This window comes from Littorina saxatilis, linkage group LG16 (genome assembly GCF_037325665.1).
Source record: "Littorina saxatilis isolate snail1 linkage group LG16, US_GU_Lsax_2.0, whole genome shotgun sequence".
In the NCBI taxonomy this organism is placed as follows: domain Eukaryota; kingdom Metazoa; phylum Mollusca; class Gastropoda; order Littorinimorpha; family Littorinidae; genus Littorina; species Littorina saxatilis.
The window spans coordinates 4,933,918-4,946,417 of NC_090260.1; the positions used below are offsets into that span (position 1 = coordinate 4,933,918).

The 12,500-nt window shown below is 39.4% G+C and overlaps 1 protein-coding gene and 2 long non-coding RNA genes across 5 annotated transcripts in view; 1 reads left to right on the forward strand and 2 right to left on the reverse strand.

Moving 5' to 3' along the window:
- LOC138950247 (uncharacterized) overlaps positions 1-12,500 on the reverse strand; it is a 796,434-nt gene that overhangs the window by 6,989 nt on the left and 776,945 nt on the right. The gene's annotated exons all lie outside the window — the stretch shown is intronic.
- LOC138950265 (uncharacterized) lies at positions 3,571-9,239 on the forward strand. The gene is made up of 4 exons (XR_011450576.1): positions 3,571-3,957; positions 4,300-4,442; positions 5,794-5,896; positions 6,415-9,239. It is a non-coding gene; the product is annotated as an uncharacterized lncRNA (long non-coding RNA).
- Positions 9,340-12,500, reverse strand: part of LOC138950266 (uncharacterized) — a 4,715-nt gene continuing 1,554 nt past the window's right edge. The window contains exon 3 of the long non-coding RNA XR_011450577.1: positions 9,340-10,925. This is a non-coding gene — a long non-coding RNA (uncharacterized lncRNA). The remainder of the gene's footprint in view (positions 10,926-12,500) is intronic.

The window sequence follows — 12,500 nt, forward strand, 5'->3', positions numbered from 1 at the left end:
GTGCTGTTTCATGAGTTCCAGATCTAGACTGAAAAGGTAGTAGAACATTTATTTTTAGCTTGCAAAATTGAACTTGCCCTGCAGTCACCTTAAGTCGAACTGCTTTCCCTGCCACCGGGTGCAGCAGTTTGGCGGGGGGAGGGCCATAGAGTCGGCAAACTGGGAGTGGAACTTGACGAAATGTCACCTAGGGCCTAGTACGATAGCTTCTCTTCGGATTGACGTACAAACAGCGTCAGGGCCGCTTCAAACTTACATACGGATTACGATTCCTATCCCCAGTTTCTCATGTTGGTAACCACTGGCTATTTGTCAGATGTGTCATTCTCCCACATTTGAACGATGCTGTAGTGCGAGCCGGTCAAAATGCCCTTTAGTTGTCAAACCACGTTCTCTTTTTCCGCACAAACTGTTTTGCGTTCCGGACCGGAACACACTGAGGAGATGATCATTGACTATTTCTGATTGGACAATGATGCCAACGCCCACATGACCCTAGCTACAATGTCAAGGTCGGAAAGTCGTGAATAGCGTTCACGGGATACCTCCAGCTTCGCTGGGATAAAGAAGGATTCTTTGTGCCCGGCTACGTGCTACAGTTGGAGATGGAAGTTCACAAAAAAGTGGGACCATACTAACAAAAATAGTCGCCCCCATTTTTTCAGCAAACGCCACCCAAGGCCGCTTTGGACGGGTAGAAATTCTGTACTTTCCAAGTCTATTTGTGTGTGGTTGTTCAAGACTATGGATAAAGCTCGCGTGAGAAGATTACGTCACGGTCAAAAGTCTTTGACGTCAATTATTGCATCATGACGTCATGCCTCCCTGTAGTCTTTCTCTCTCGCGCAGTGTGTGTGTTTGTGTTCATTTTGAGCACATGTGTTAGTGTTACTGTGTGTGTGTGTGTGTGTGTGTGTGTGTGTGTGTGTGTGTGGGTGTGTGTATTTGTGTGTGTGTGTGTGTGTGTGTGTGTGTGTGTGTGTGCGTGTGCGTGCGCACGCGTGCATGAGTCTGTACTCGTATGTGTGTGGTGTGTGTGTGTGTGTGTGCGCGTACGCGTGCATGAGTCTGTATGTGTGTGTGTGTGAGTGTGTGTGTGGGCATAAGTGTATGTGTGTGCGTGTATGTGTGTTTGTTTGTAAAGGTGTGTATGTCCGTCTGTCCATATGTGCGTATGGGTGTGTGTTTTGTGTGTATGAAGTTTTTGTGAGAGAGTGAGTGAGTGCGTGTGAGTGAGTGTGTGTATGTGTGTGTGTGTGACTTGGGGTGTGTGTGTGTGTGTGTGTGTGCGTGGGTGTGTGTGTGTGTGTGTGTTTGAGAGAGAGAGAGAGAGTGTGTGTGTGTGTGTGAATGTGTTTGTGTGTATGTTTGTGTGTGTCTGAGTTTGTGTGTATGTTTGTGTGTGTATGAGTGTGTATATGGTGTTTGTTTGTAAAGGTGTGTGTGTTCGACTGTCTATGTTCGTAGCCTATTTGTTTGTTTGTTTGCTTAACGCCCTGCCGACCACGAAGGGCCATATCAGGGCGGTGCTGCTTTGACATAATTATAACGTGCGCCACACGCAAGACAGAAGTCGCAAGCACAGGCTTCATGTCTCACCCAGTCACAGTATTCTGACACCGGACCAACCAGTCCTAGCGCTAACCCCATAATGCCAGACGCCAGGCGGAGCAGCCACTAGATTGCCAATTTTAAAGTCTTAGGTATGACCCGGCCGGGGTTCGAACCCACGACCTCCCGATCGTGTGTGTGTGTGTGTGTGTGTGTGTGTGTGTGTGTTTGAGAGAGAGAAAGAGAGAGAGTAAGAGAGAAGTGTGTCTTTCGCTGGGGTATGCAGTGCCTTGGCGTTGCACATCTACTTAATTATATATATTTTTTGGAGTTTTTCTATGTTTCATTATGAATTCATTTATCATATGGAGTTTTTGGAGTTTTTCTATGTTTCATTATGAATTCATTTATCATATGGATTTTTTTTTATAGTTTTTCTTAGTTGTATTATGAATTCATTGATCATTTTGAGTTTTTTGGTGTTGTTCTATGTTTTATTATACATTTATTGATCATAGAATTATGGAGTTTTGTGAGTTTTTCTATGTTTTATTATGAATTCATTTATCATATTGAGTTTTTTGGAGTTTTTCTATGTTTCATTATGAATTCATTTAGAGATGAAATTCAAAGTCTCATGGGTTGTTTCAGGTTGAGGATCATATGAAGTTTTGAAAGTTTTTCAGTTTTGTTTATGAATTCAAAGACTAAAACTGAGAGAAGAATTCTGAAAGAACTGCTTTAAGAATTGCTTTGGCAATTTTCCGACTTTTTATATTACCCCCTAACTTCTTCTGTCATAAGTTCATTAATATAAAGGTGCCCCCAATACAACATGCGGTGTATTATCTTTTGCTGGAGGGCATAGGTCACAGCCTACTATGTCTGTTTCGTGATTAGCGGCGTGTCATGGATAGGGCCAAAAAAAAAAAATTGTCTGTTTAGGGTAACATGACCAAAAAAAGTAGGGTCGGTAGGTAGGTAAAGTTTTTTTTTTTTTTTTTTTTTTTTTTTTGTAAATGCTATGTTGGCTGAACATTCACTTCTTATATTTGATGAATACATGTTTCAAAACTAACGTATAAATAAAACAGAGAGAAAGGGAGAGAAAGAAACGCCAAATGTCTCTTTTTAGCATTTTTACCTCTTTTTTTTTCCTTTTTTTTTTTTGAAATCAAAAAAAAGTTTTTGGGTCGGCGCCAAATCGATAGGGTCGGTCGGGTTACCCTAAACAGACAATTTTTTTTTTTTGGCCTAGTGGAATAAAAAGGTCAGGTAAAACAGCTTGCGGTTTTCCCACAAAACAATACACCCAGTTATATTTCTTCCAGGGCGTGACCAAAAACCGACAGTGTCTATATCTCAGTTGACTGTCGTATCTGACAAACGGTTTAGAGGCTGCGTGGAACACACTTCTGAGGTAAGTGTCTATATCTCAGTTGACTGTCGTATCTGACAAACGGTTTAGAGGCTGCGTGCAACACACTTCTGAGGTAAATATAGGTTACACACTCCGAGTTCTGAATACCGTGCATATTTTCCCTAGGGTCGTTTTTCAGGTATTACCGAGCCTCTGGCGAGGTAATACCTGTAAATCGACCCGAGGGAAAATATGCACGATATTCAGGACGAGGTGTGTAAGCTGTTTATCCCATTACTCCGAAGTTTTCATTAAAAAACCGAACTTTTTGACACAAACTCTGCGAGTGCCTGTTTACTGCTCATCATACCTTCTGCCACCAAAAATCGTGTCATGATATTCATGTGCAAAACGAGTCCCCTTTTGTCTTTTTGTTTCCAGGATTGTGCCGTTGAATGCATTTGATACTGTGCAGTTACCGGCCGGTTACCCGAGCTGGCATTCGTCAAAACTGCGGAAGACCGCATTCTGATAAGCTTCGCTTCACAGCTACCGACGGGAGAGAATGATACCCGAAGGGAAGTAACTCATTTTTGACCTGAGTTCAGCGGGATTCGAAAGACCGCGTGTGTGATTTTACAAGCGATGAAGATGATTGCTGAGTATCCTTGGCATTCGATGTCAGTAATCCCACACGTTTTGGGCTTATTTTTGTGGGCCACAAACGCGAAATGTGCCTCACAAATTTTTGGGCTTATTTTTGTGGGGCACATTTTGGTTTTGTGGGCCACAAACTGTATTTGTGGAGCATAAAATAAGGGGCACAAATTAAGCTTCATAAAAAATAAGGACAAATATTTGTGGGGCTTAAACAGTGTTTTTGGCCAAAAAAATGTTTTGGGCTCTTTTTTTTCCTCCTTATTTTGGACGTTGAGCGTGGTTTTCAGACCTACTGCGTTTCGGTTTTTAGTTAATGGCGGTCGAAGGCGATCTGTTTGCTAATGCGAGAGAATTGGGACGGGCGAACCTTTGCATATTAACCAGAGGTAAGTTTCCATGTTTCGTTTCATAACTGAGAGTGGGTTTATGGTAGTATGTGTTGCAACAGGTGTCATTTCGACTCACTCGAGTCACTGTCAGTGTCACTGTGACTGTCAGTCCACAGGCGCAAGGTATCGTTCACTGAACCAACACGTAGTTGCCCTGTACAGGGATTTTCTCATTAATTTGAAGAAGAAGATTACCACTACCACGTTTTTGCAACCTCTTTTCAAGCTGCATGATCATAATATTTTATAAATTCTTTTTGTTTTTAAAGATTGAGTCTACCTTGAAATACTCAAATAGGTAACCTTCTGATCGGCTGTTCCCAATTATTTTACTTGCAGGTTGGCATCAATCAGAAGAGAGCTAGAGCTAGTATGTTCAACTTCAAGGTCTCCTCTCAGCTGAAAAAGCCAACCGATTGCTGCATGATCTTGAGGCTGTCACTGACAGAAGTAAAATATTTGATGCCACTGCCGCAAATCAGGTAAGAGTAAGGCGAAGAGGTTTTATTATGTACAACTGTCAGTGTTATGATGTACAGTGTGTTTTTTCCTTCCCCTCCCTTACATTCTCAAGTTCTGGTCAGAATAACTCATATGGAGGTGTGTGTGTGACTGTGAGCAAGACTGAAAGAGTGTTTTCATTTTATTTTTATAATTCATGTTCAGGGATAATAATAAAATAATGAACACCTAAGAGTCCAAACCACAGAACTGCTCGAACCTCTTAGCTTTATTTCACCAGTTTGATTATCATGCAGTTCCTCCAGTATTAGAATCATTTCTAATACTAGAAGCGCATGACTTTCAGTGTGTACCTTTAAGTTTAATAAAGTACAATGTATTGCTGTAAACAGTCACTCACTCACTCACTGTCAGGATATATCTCATTCTCAGTGAAACTGTGTGTCAAGTTCTATTATTTTTTTCCTTTGTGCTCTACACACATGCATACATGTTATACATACATATATATATATATGAGACAATGACAAAAGGTGACGTTTTCATGTCAGTATGTCCCAAATGACATCACCAGTACATTTTTCATTCTATCTAATCTGTTTTCGTTCTATTTTTTCTAATAACATGCGTTAACAATTGATTGCCAACTGGAATGGAAGAACACAAAAAGTGTAACTTGATATGTAGTTTCTCTAGAGGGAAAAACATCTTCCACTTTCATGTCAGTGTGTCCCATGCAACATACATTTGCCAAACAGCTATGTGCAAGTAGATTATTTGTTAGTGGTATAGAAAATACTGATCAACAATTAAAGTCAGTTTTCACATTCATTTTCTACCTATTTCTTATTTGTTTATTCTGTTGGCAATGGTGAAATGTCAGCAATCGTGTGTCATTCGGGACAGTAGACATGACACCTGACCTTTTGTCACTGTCTCATATACATGTTATGTAATATGCATACATGTATATATATGCACACATCAACTTGTCTACATTGTATGTCTGTCACTCTATCAGTCTATGTGAACAGATTCAGTTCACTGATTCAGTCAAAACTTCACTAAATGTAAAAGGACTTATAAAATTTTATATTCTAGAAAGATATCAATGCCACTGTCCCACAGTATCATAAGAATCAAGCGTTAATGTTGGTTTGGTCGTCTGTTGTCGTTTTTTGTTGTTGTTGTTTTATGGGGGAGGGTGCAGTGTGTAAATTCATCTGGTTCTGTGGACAGTGTGTTTGTTGTTCCTCCACATAGCTAAATATCATACTGCATGTAGCTCCTAGTACTACTTGTCCTGTCAACTAACTGTTTTAAATGTGTTGCTCAGAGGAATGTTACTTCAGCCAATATTATATATTACAGGTTGGCATCGATCCGGCACAGTGGAAGAAGCAGATTGATTCCTTCATGATCGGGAGGCTGTCAAGACTCAAATGGGAAATATTTCATGCTAATGGCAATTCAGGTAAGAGTTCTGCTACATGATCATATTGTGTTTTATCCTCCCTCTCAGTCTCAAGTTCTGGTTACATTCTGACTGTTGGTGTGTGTTTGTGTGTGAGAACCGAAGTGTGTGTGTGTGTGTGTGTGTGTGTGTGTGTGTGTGTGTGTGTGTGTGTGTGTGTTTGATTTTCCCTGGCCAGTCAGGAGAGCTGCCAGACATTAATAGTAATAATACCTGCAGATTTTTCTAGCCCTGCAGATTGATGTTACAGACCTTTGCTTTGCTTTTTGAATTTGATAGCAAGCGCTGACAGGGAATCCCGGAATGTGTCTTCTATATTTCATATATATATGTTAAAAAGTAGGCATTGGAACTTGTCTACCAGGGAATTAGAATGTTTACGCTCTTGGCATTTATGTGGGTTTAGTGTGTGTGTGTGTGTCAGTTACAAACACAATTTACTCCTTACTCATACTTAAAACTTGTTCTTGTCATTGTGTTTGGATTTAAGATCAGTTCCTTTGTCATTCATTTGTCAGTAGGGACAGAAGATGACGAAGACCTGGCCAGTGAATGTGGATGAAAAGCAGTGCTATCCAGGTCCAGCTGTGATCGATGGGGAAACTACAGCAACAGCGGCAGTAAATGTCCACTCAGTATTGGTTGTACTGAGCATTACAACTTGTTGCTATTGTAAATTTGTGTCAATGTTTTAAAGGCCCACTACGCCTCATTTAAAAAGTTGTCCTCACCTTTAACATGGGATAAGACCATCCCTCCACTTGGTCACAGACCAAAAATCAACACTTTGACTGCTTTCTGTTGTGAGGTAGATGTTTTGGTGGTTGCGGTGAATTTATTTTTTCTTTCGAAGAAGCTGTACCTGAATGTATTCTTTAAAAAGATACCACTCTGCATAGAGAGCCTTGAGGCAGTTCATTTTTGGTATGCAACTATTAGTGCCCGTATGGTCTTATTTCATTTAAAAGCCTCGGGGATGTCGTCAGGCGTCCGACATAGACGGATTGAAAGGCTCAGATGTCTGATTCACATAGCCGCATGGCGGTCAGATGTCCAGGCATGGTACTCTTCCGCCGATCGGCGGAAATCCGCCGAAAACGAAAATAAAAAAAAATTTTAAAAAATAAAAAATCCGCCCATTCACTTGAGATTATTATTTTTTCTTACTCAAGCCTTGTTATCTTTCACTTATATCCCTCTCAGCTTCAAGGAGAGGGCACTAAACACATTTGAATTAGTAAAAAGTCGTCAGCTTCAGGGGGCAACGCCCCCTGACCCCCACAAAGGGCGCTGCCCCTTGACCCCGCCAGGCTGCCCCTGGACCCCCGGCTTTATTTCAGCTGAAACTGCCCTTCCTTCAGTACCATGCCTGGATGTCCTATCGTTTTGAACTGAGCGCTGTCATTGTCCTATAAGAACTCTATTCCTTCGGACAGCGCACTATTCTATATTTTTCTCTCAAGATACACATTTTCAAAAAGCGACCGAGCACTCTCGCGTATTTGTGCACTGAAGTTGTGCAGTGCGGATCTTGTGTTTTCGGGAATTCCAAACCGTTTGTGATATGGGCTGTTTGGGCACACCTGTCTGCAGCACATTAAAGTTAGGAGTACGGGAGACAACTCCAACTGACCATAAGTCTTGCATCTGCTTTTGGTTTCAGTTCAAGACACTTTGACGAAGCGCATTGAATTATGCCACCGAAATAAAACTTGCTTGGTCAAAGTACAGTAAATCTTACATTTTGTTAAGGAAATGTGCGGCAGTAAAATTGAATTGGGAGAATACATGGAATAACCTGGTTTTCTGGGAAGTGACATAAAAATAAATAGAACAATTGTGAATACTTCTTCTTCTTCTTCTGTGTTTGTGGGCTGAAACTCCCACGTACACTCATGTTTTTGTACGAGTGGATTTTTACCTGTATGACCGTTTTTACCCCGCCATTTAGGCAGCCATACGCCGCTTTCGGAGGATTGTGAATACTGATCGACATAGAGTGCCGTTGCTATGGAAACAGTCGTTACATTGGATTTCTAGGAAACAGTTTAACAGCGACATAATACATCAGAAATTCCTAATATTTGGCACAAAGATGCACATGTATCATATCAACAATCATATAGAACAATTTTTTTACAACAGACTACAGTTGAATTTTAATATCTTTTGTCATAAGAATGAACGAATTTCTCACTGCATATTCATTACAATACCCCCCGCGGGTTAGGGGGAGTCCCATATTGGTTGGGACGAGAAAGAATTTACCCGATGCTACCCAGCATGTCGTAAGAGGCGACTAACGGTTCTGTTTCTCCTTTTACCCTTGTTAAGTGTTTCTTGTATAGAATATAGTCAATGTTTGTAAAGATTTTAGTCAAGCAGTATGTAAGAAATGTTAAGTCCTTTGTACTGGAAACTTGCATTCTCCCAGTAAGGTCATAGATTGTACTACGTTGCAAGCCCCTGGAGCAATTTTTTGATTGGTGCTTTTGTGAACAAGAAACAATTAACAAGTGGCTCTATCCCATCTCCCCCCTTTCCCCGTCGCGATATAACCTTGAATGGTTGAAAACGACGTTAAACACCAAATAAAGAAAGAAAGATTCATTACAATAATTAATTTAAATTCAACTGTAGTTGTTTAAAAAAAAAAACACGTTCTATATGATTGTAGATATAATACATGTGTACCCTTGTGCCAAATATTATGAATTTCTGATGTATGATGTTGCTGTAAAGCTGTTTTCTAGAAATCCCATTTGACGCTGTAAATGCCAGTTTTCATCGCAACAGCAGTCAATATCCATCCACAATGTTTTCATTCATTTTAATAAGTCACTTCAATAACTACCCAGAAAACTAAGTTATTCCTTGACTGTATTCTTCAAGTTTAAGTTTGGTAATTTTACTGCCGCACATTGCCTTAAATCATAAATAAAGGGTTCCAGTTACATACCTTTCTTCTTTATTGATTATGAACTTTGGAAGATTAGATGTTGGATCTGTTTTTAAAAAATATTTCCTTGATGTGTTGTACTAAGATCAACCGTCTGCTTGGACATATACTAAAGATCCACTACCTGGCTGCTGTCTGCGGAAAATCGATTAATTCATAAAAAAAATATGCCTTTCAGGGAAGCAGCTAGCCGGTTGACTGTACATGTGTTTGTGTAGAGGTGTTCTTATTGCATGTTCAAGCCAGGACAGATGGTGACCTGAAACATTTACACATTACATATGTATGCAGGACTGCTACTTTTAAGCTTAGGTGCAAGTGACGAAGTGTGATGATATATTTGTTTGACTGATTATGGGCATTAAAATAAAACTGCAAAAAGAATACTTACACTTGAGATCTGATTTTGTGTGTGTGTGTGTGTGTGCGCATGAGGGTGTGTGTGGGCAATTTGACAATTACTTGCAGAAGAAACAAACAGAGGTTAACTGATAAACTGCATTTATTAACACAAAGATGTAAACAAAGTGAGTTCACACATTTCACAAAAGTAAAACAAGGCAGTCTCACATGCATTCACAATATTTAGTACTCGACTCGCGTGAATGGCCAAAGATTATAGGCTGAGAATGCAAGTTCTAATTTGGCACATTTGTACATGTAGCTGCATCCGCTAGACATATATATATATATCCATCTTACAATAAAAAAAACTACCGTAGTGGTTAGGACATCTGCCTGAAAATCTAGGTCCTAGGTTCGAATCTCTGCAGAGGCATTTAATTTTTCCCCTTGGTTGAAATAAAAAAATGCTCAATCCAGAGAGAGCAACCGTAAAGTTACCAGGGTAAAAGTAAAGCGTTGAATTCATGCCAGCAGTGTGGGTCAAGATTCAGGCCGCCTTCTATGCACAGAATTCTGTGTAGGATTCTCAGCTCTATCTTTACAAACACATACATGTAATCCCCAATAGTCATACAGTGGAACCCCCCTTTTAAGACCCCCTCCATGTTAAGACCTTGTTTTCTCAGACTTTCTGTTCATAACCTCTGTAAATTTACCTCCATTTTAAGACCCCCTCCTTTTTAAGACCTGATTTTCTTAGATTTCTGGAGGTCTTAAAAGGGGGTTCCAGTGTAGCTGTAAGACATAATTTTGTTTAAAACACTTATGCCTTTTGGGGGAAATAAATTAATAAGAAAAGACATCACCACACTAAGAAGTCAGGGTGCTGACTTTTGCTATGTGACCAAGTGGAAGGATTTTCTTATCCCATGCAAAAAGCCTGATGAAGGTCTGACACAGTGAGGTGAAGTGTTTTAATGAGGCAGAGCAGGCATATAAAAAATAAGTTCACTACATCCAAGTGAAAGACACAATCTTGGCAGACTGTATTACAAAAGCAACATTTCAGCACAACATAAGAATGAATTGAACCATCCAGGATGCACCAGAACGACCCAAAAACAGAATCAATGAAAATTTTAAACAAGATAAAGTACTGACTAGGATTCAAAGGAAGAAAAAGTCATGGGTTAACACATTTCATGTGCATAATGCAGTTAAAAGATCTAAATTCTAATATTGCAAACAAAGTCTATACATGAACACGCATTGACTGAAACATACACACACATCTCCCAAAGCTAAGCCTGTGTGTAAAATACTGCCTGTGAGCAGCTTAACTTAAAGCACTCAAACAACATAAAAGATAATACCACTTTATGTAGTAAAAACAAACAAACCGTTGTTTGCTGTAAGAAAATATCTGCATACCAACACTACCTGTATTTAGCTGAATTGACAACTTACATAAGTCAAAATGTACCCTTGATCCACACCGCACCACACATTATTTGTGTAGAATGTTATTGTTAATGTGTTACATGTTCATTTCACCACTAAGGCAACAGAAAACCTCTGTAAGTGTAAGCATCTTCAGATGGACTATATTAAAGCAGTTCTGGTAGCTCTGTCAGCACAGAATGGACTGAATCTGATCATCATCTGCAGCAAAGCCAGGCACCACTCTGCAAGCTGCCTGCACGTCATATCTCGGCACCTCACTTCCTGGAAAATAAAGAAAATGTATTACTGAGCACATCCAGACTTTGCTGTGCGCTGATGGGGATATGTTTTGGGTATCGAGAAGAGGGTGTGTGTTGGGGGTGGGGGTGCGGGAAGGTAGGTAGGAGGTATTACTTGTTCTTCACAAGATCAGTGGGATGGAGAATAGTGTGGGTGATACTGACAGTGACAACTATGAACTAAACTGTAAACATTGTTCTGTAATATTACAGGTGCCATCATTCCTTCCTGTGAAAACCATTTATTTCATGGATATATTTATACTTTCATCATTAAAATTAAAAAGATAATCTTTCATCATTAAAATTAAAAAGACTTCCTCACAAAGTTACCTTTCTAACAACATGATATCTTGTTATGCTGCTGATGTGAGCAGCTTTTCTGGAATATGATGGAAAGTTACTATTTTTTAAATTCAGCATGAGCCCTCATCCCACACACATATTTAGCGTTGACACCTTACAGTTTTGTTGAGAAATGTGATGTGAATTCATTCAGAAAATTATAACTCTGCGCAGGGGCAGTCAGGGTGTTGAATGTAGAAGTAGGTATCCAAATACACAGGCGGTATTACATACAATTTACATTGTAACTCTTATTCCATGTAAAAAATAATAATTAAAAAAATGGCCAGATCTGTGATTGTGAGCCAAGGAAAGGACTGACTGTTTTTAAAATAATTCCAGTAATGAGTAAATCTTTCATTCTAGCTATTTCCTGGTTTTTTTTCTTGCATCGCAATAGTTCAATGTTCATACAAACAGTATAATGCACTTTATGAGTATAGGGTTGCAACAAACTTTAAGATGGGAAGCAGAGAGAAAATAAAGATATTTGTACCATTAGGCAAAAAAACCACAGGTGTGGTTAAGGTAACATAGCCAAAATAAATAGGGTATGAAGTTAGGCCAGGCAATCACTTTTTTTTATACTTTTTTTTTCTTAATAGCAGAGCAACCAAGCGTGTAGCAATCGCAACCGAAGAAGATGCCGCCATTTTTGTCATGGCAAGCGTCTGTTGGGCCTTTTTAGTAATTTCCCCTGCATCGTCTGTCGTCTGCATGACGACTCGAGCGCTTTCGCTTTCATTGCGTTTTCTGCACTCGCTTTCTTGTTTTCATTTTTTTGGGTACAAATTTATGTAATAAAAAGTTATTGGGTCGGCCCCTAAAAATAGGGTAGGTCGGGTTACCGTAACCACACCTATTTTTTTTTTAGGCCTTATGTATATATACAAAGTACATCATACCAATTACCATGCACAGTACTACTATGCATCTTCAAATATATGAATAATTTCATAGATCTACAAAGTACTTGTAATACAATTTACAAAGAACAAAAGACAGCTGAATTATCTACATCAGTACATGTTTATAGCTTCAGACTACAATCAATCAATCAATCAATATGAGGCTTATATCGCGCGTATTCCGTGGGTACAGTTCTAAGCGCAGGGATTTTTTTTTTTATTTAAAAAAATAAATTATGCAATTTATATCGCGCATATATTCAAGGCGCAGGGATTTATTTATGCCGTGTGAGATGGAATGTTTT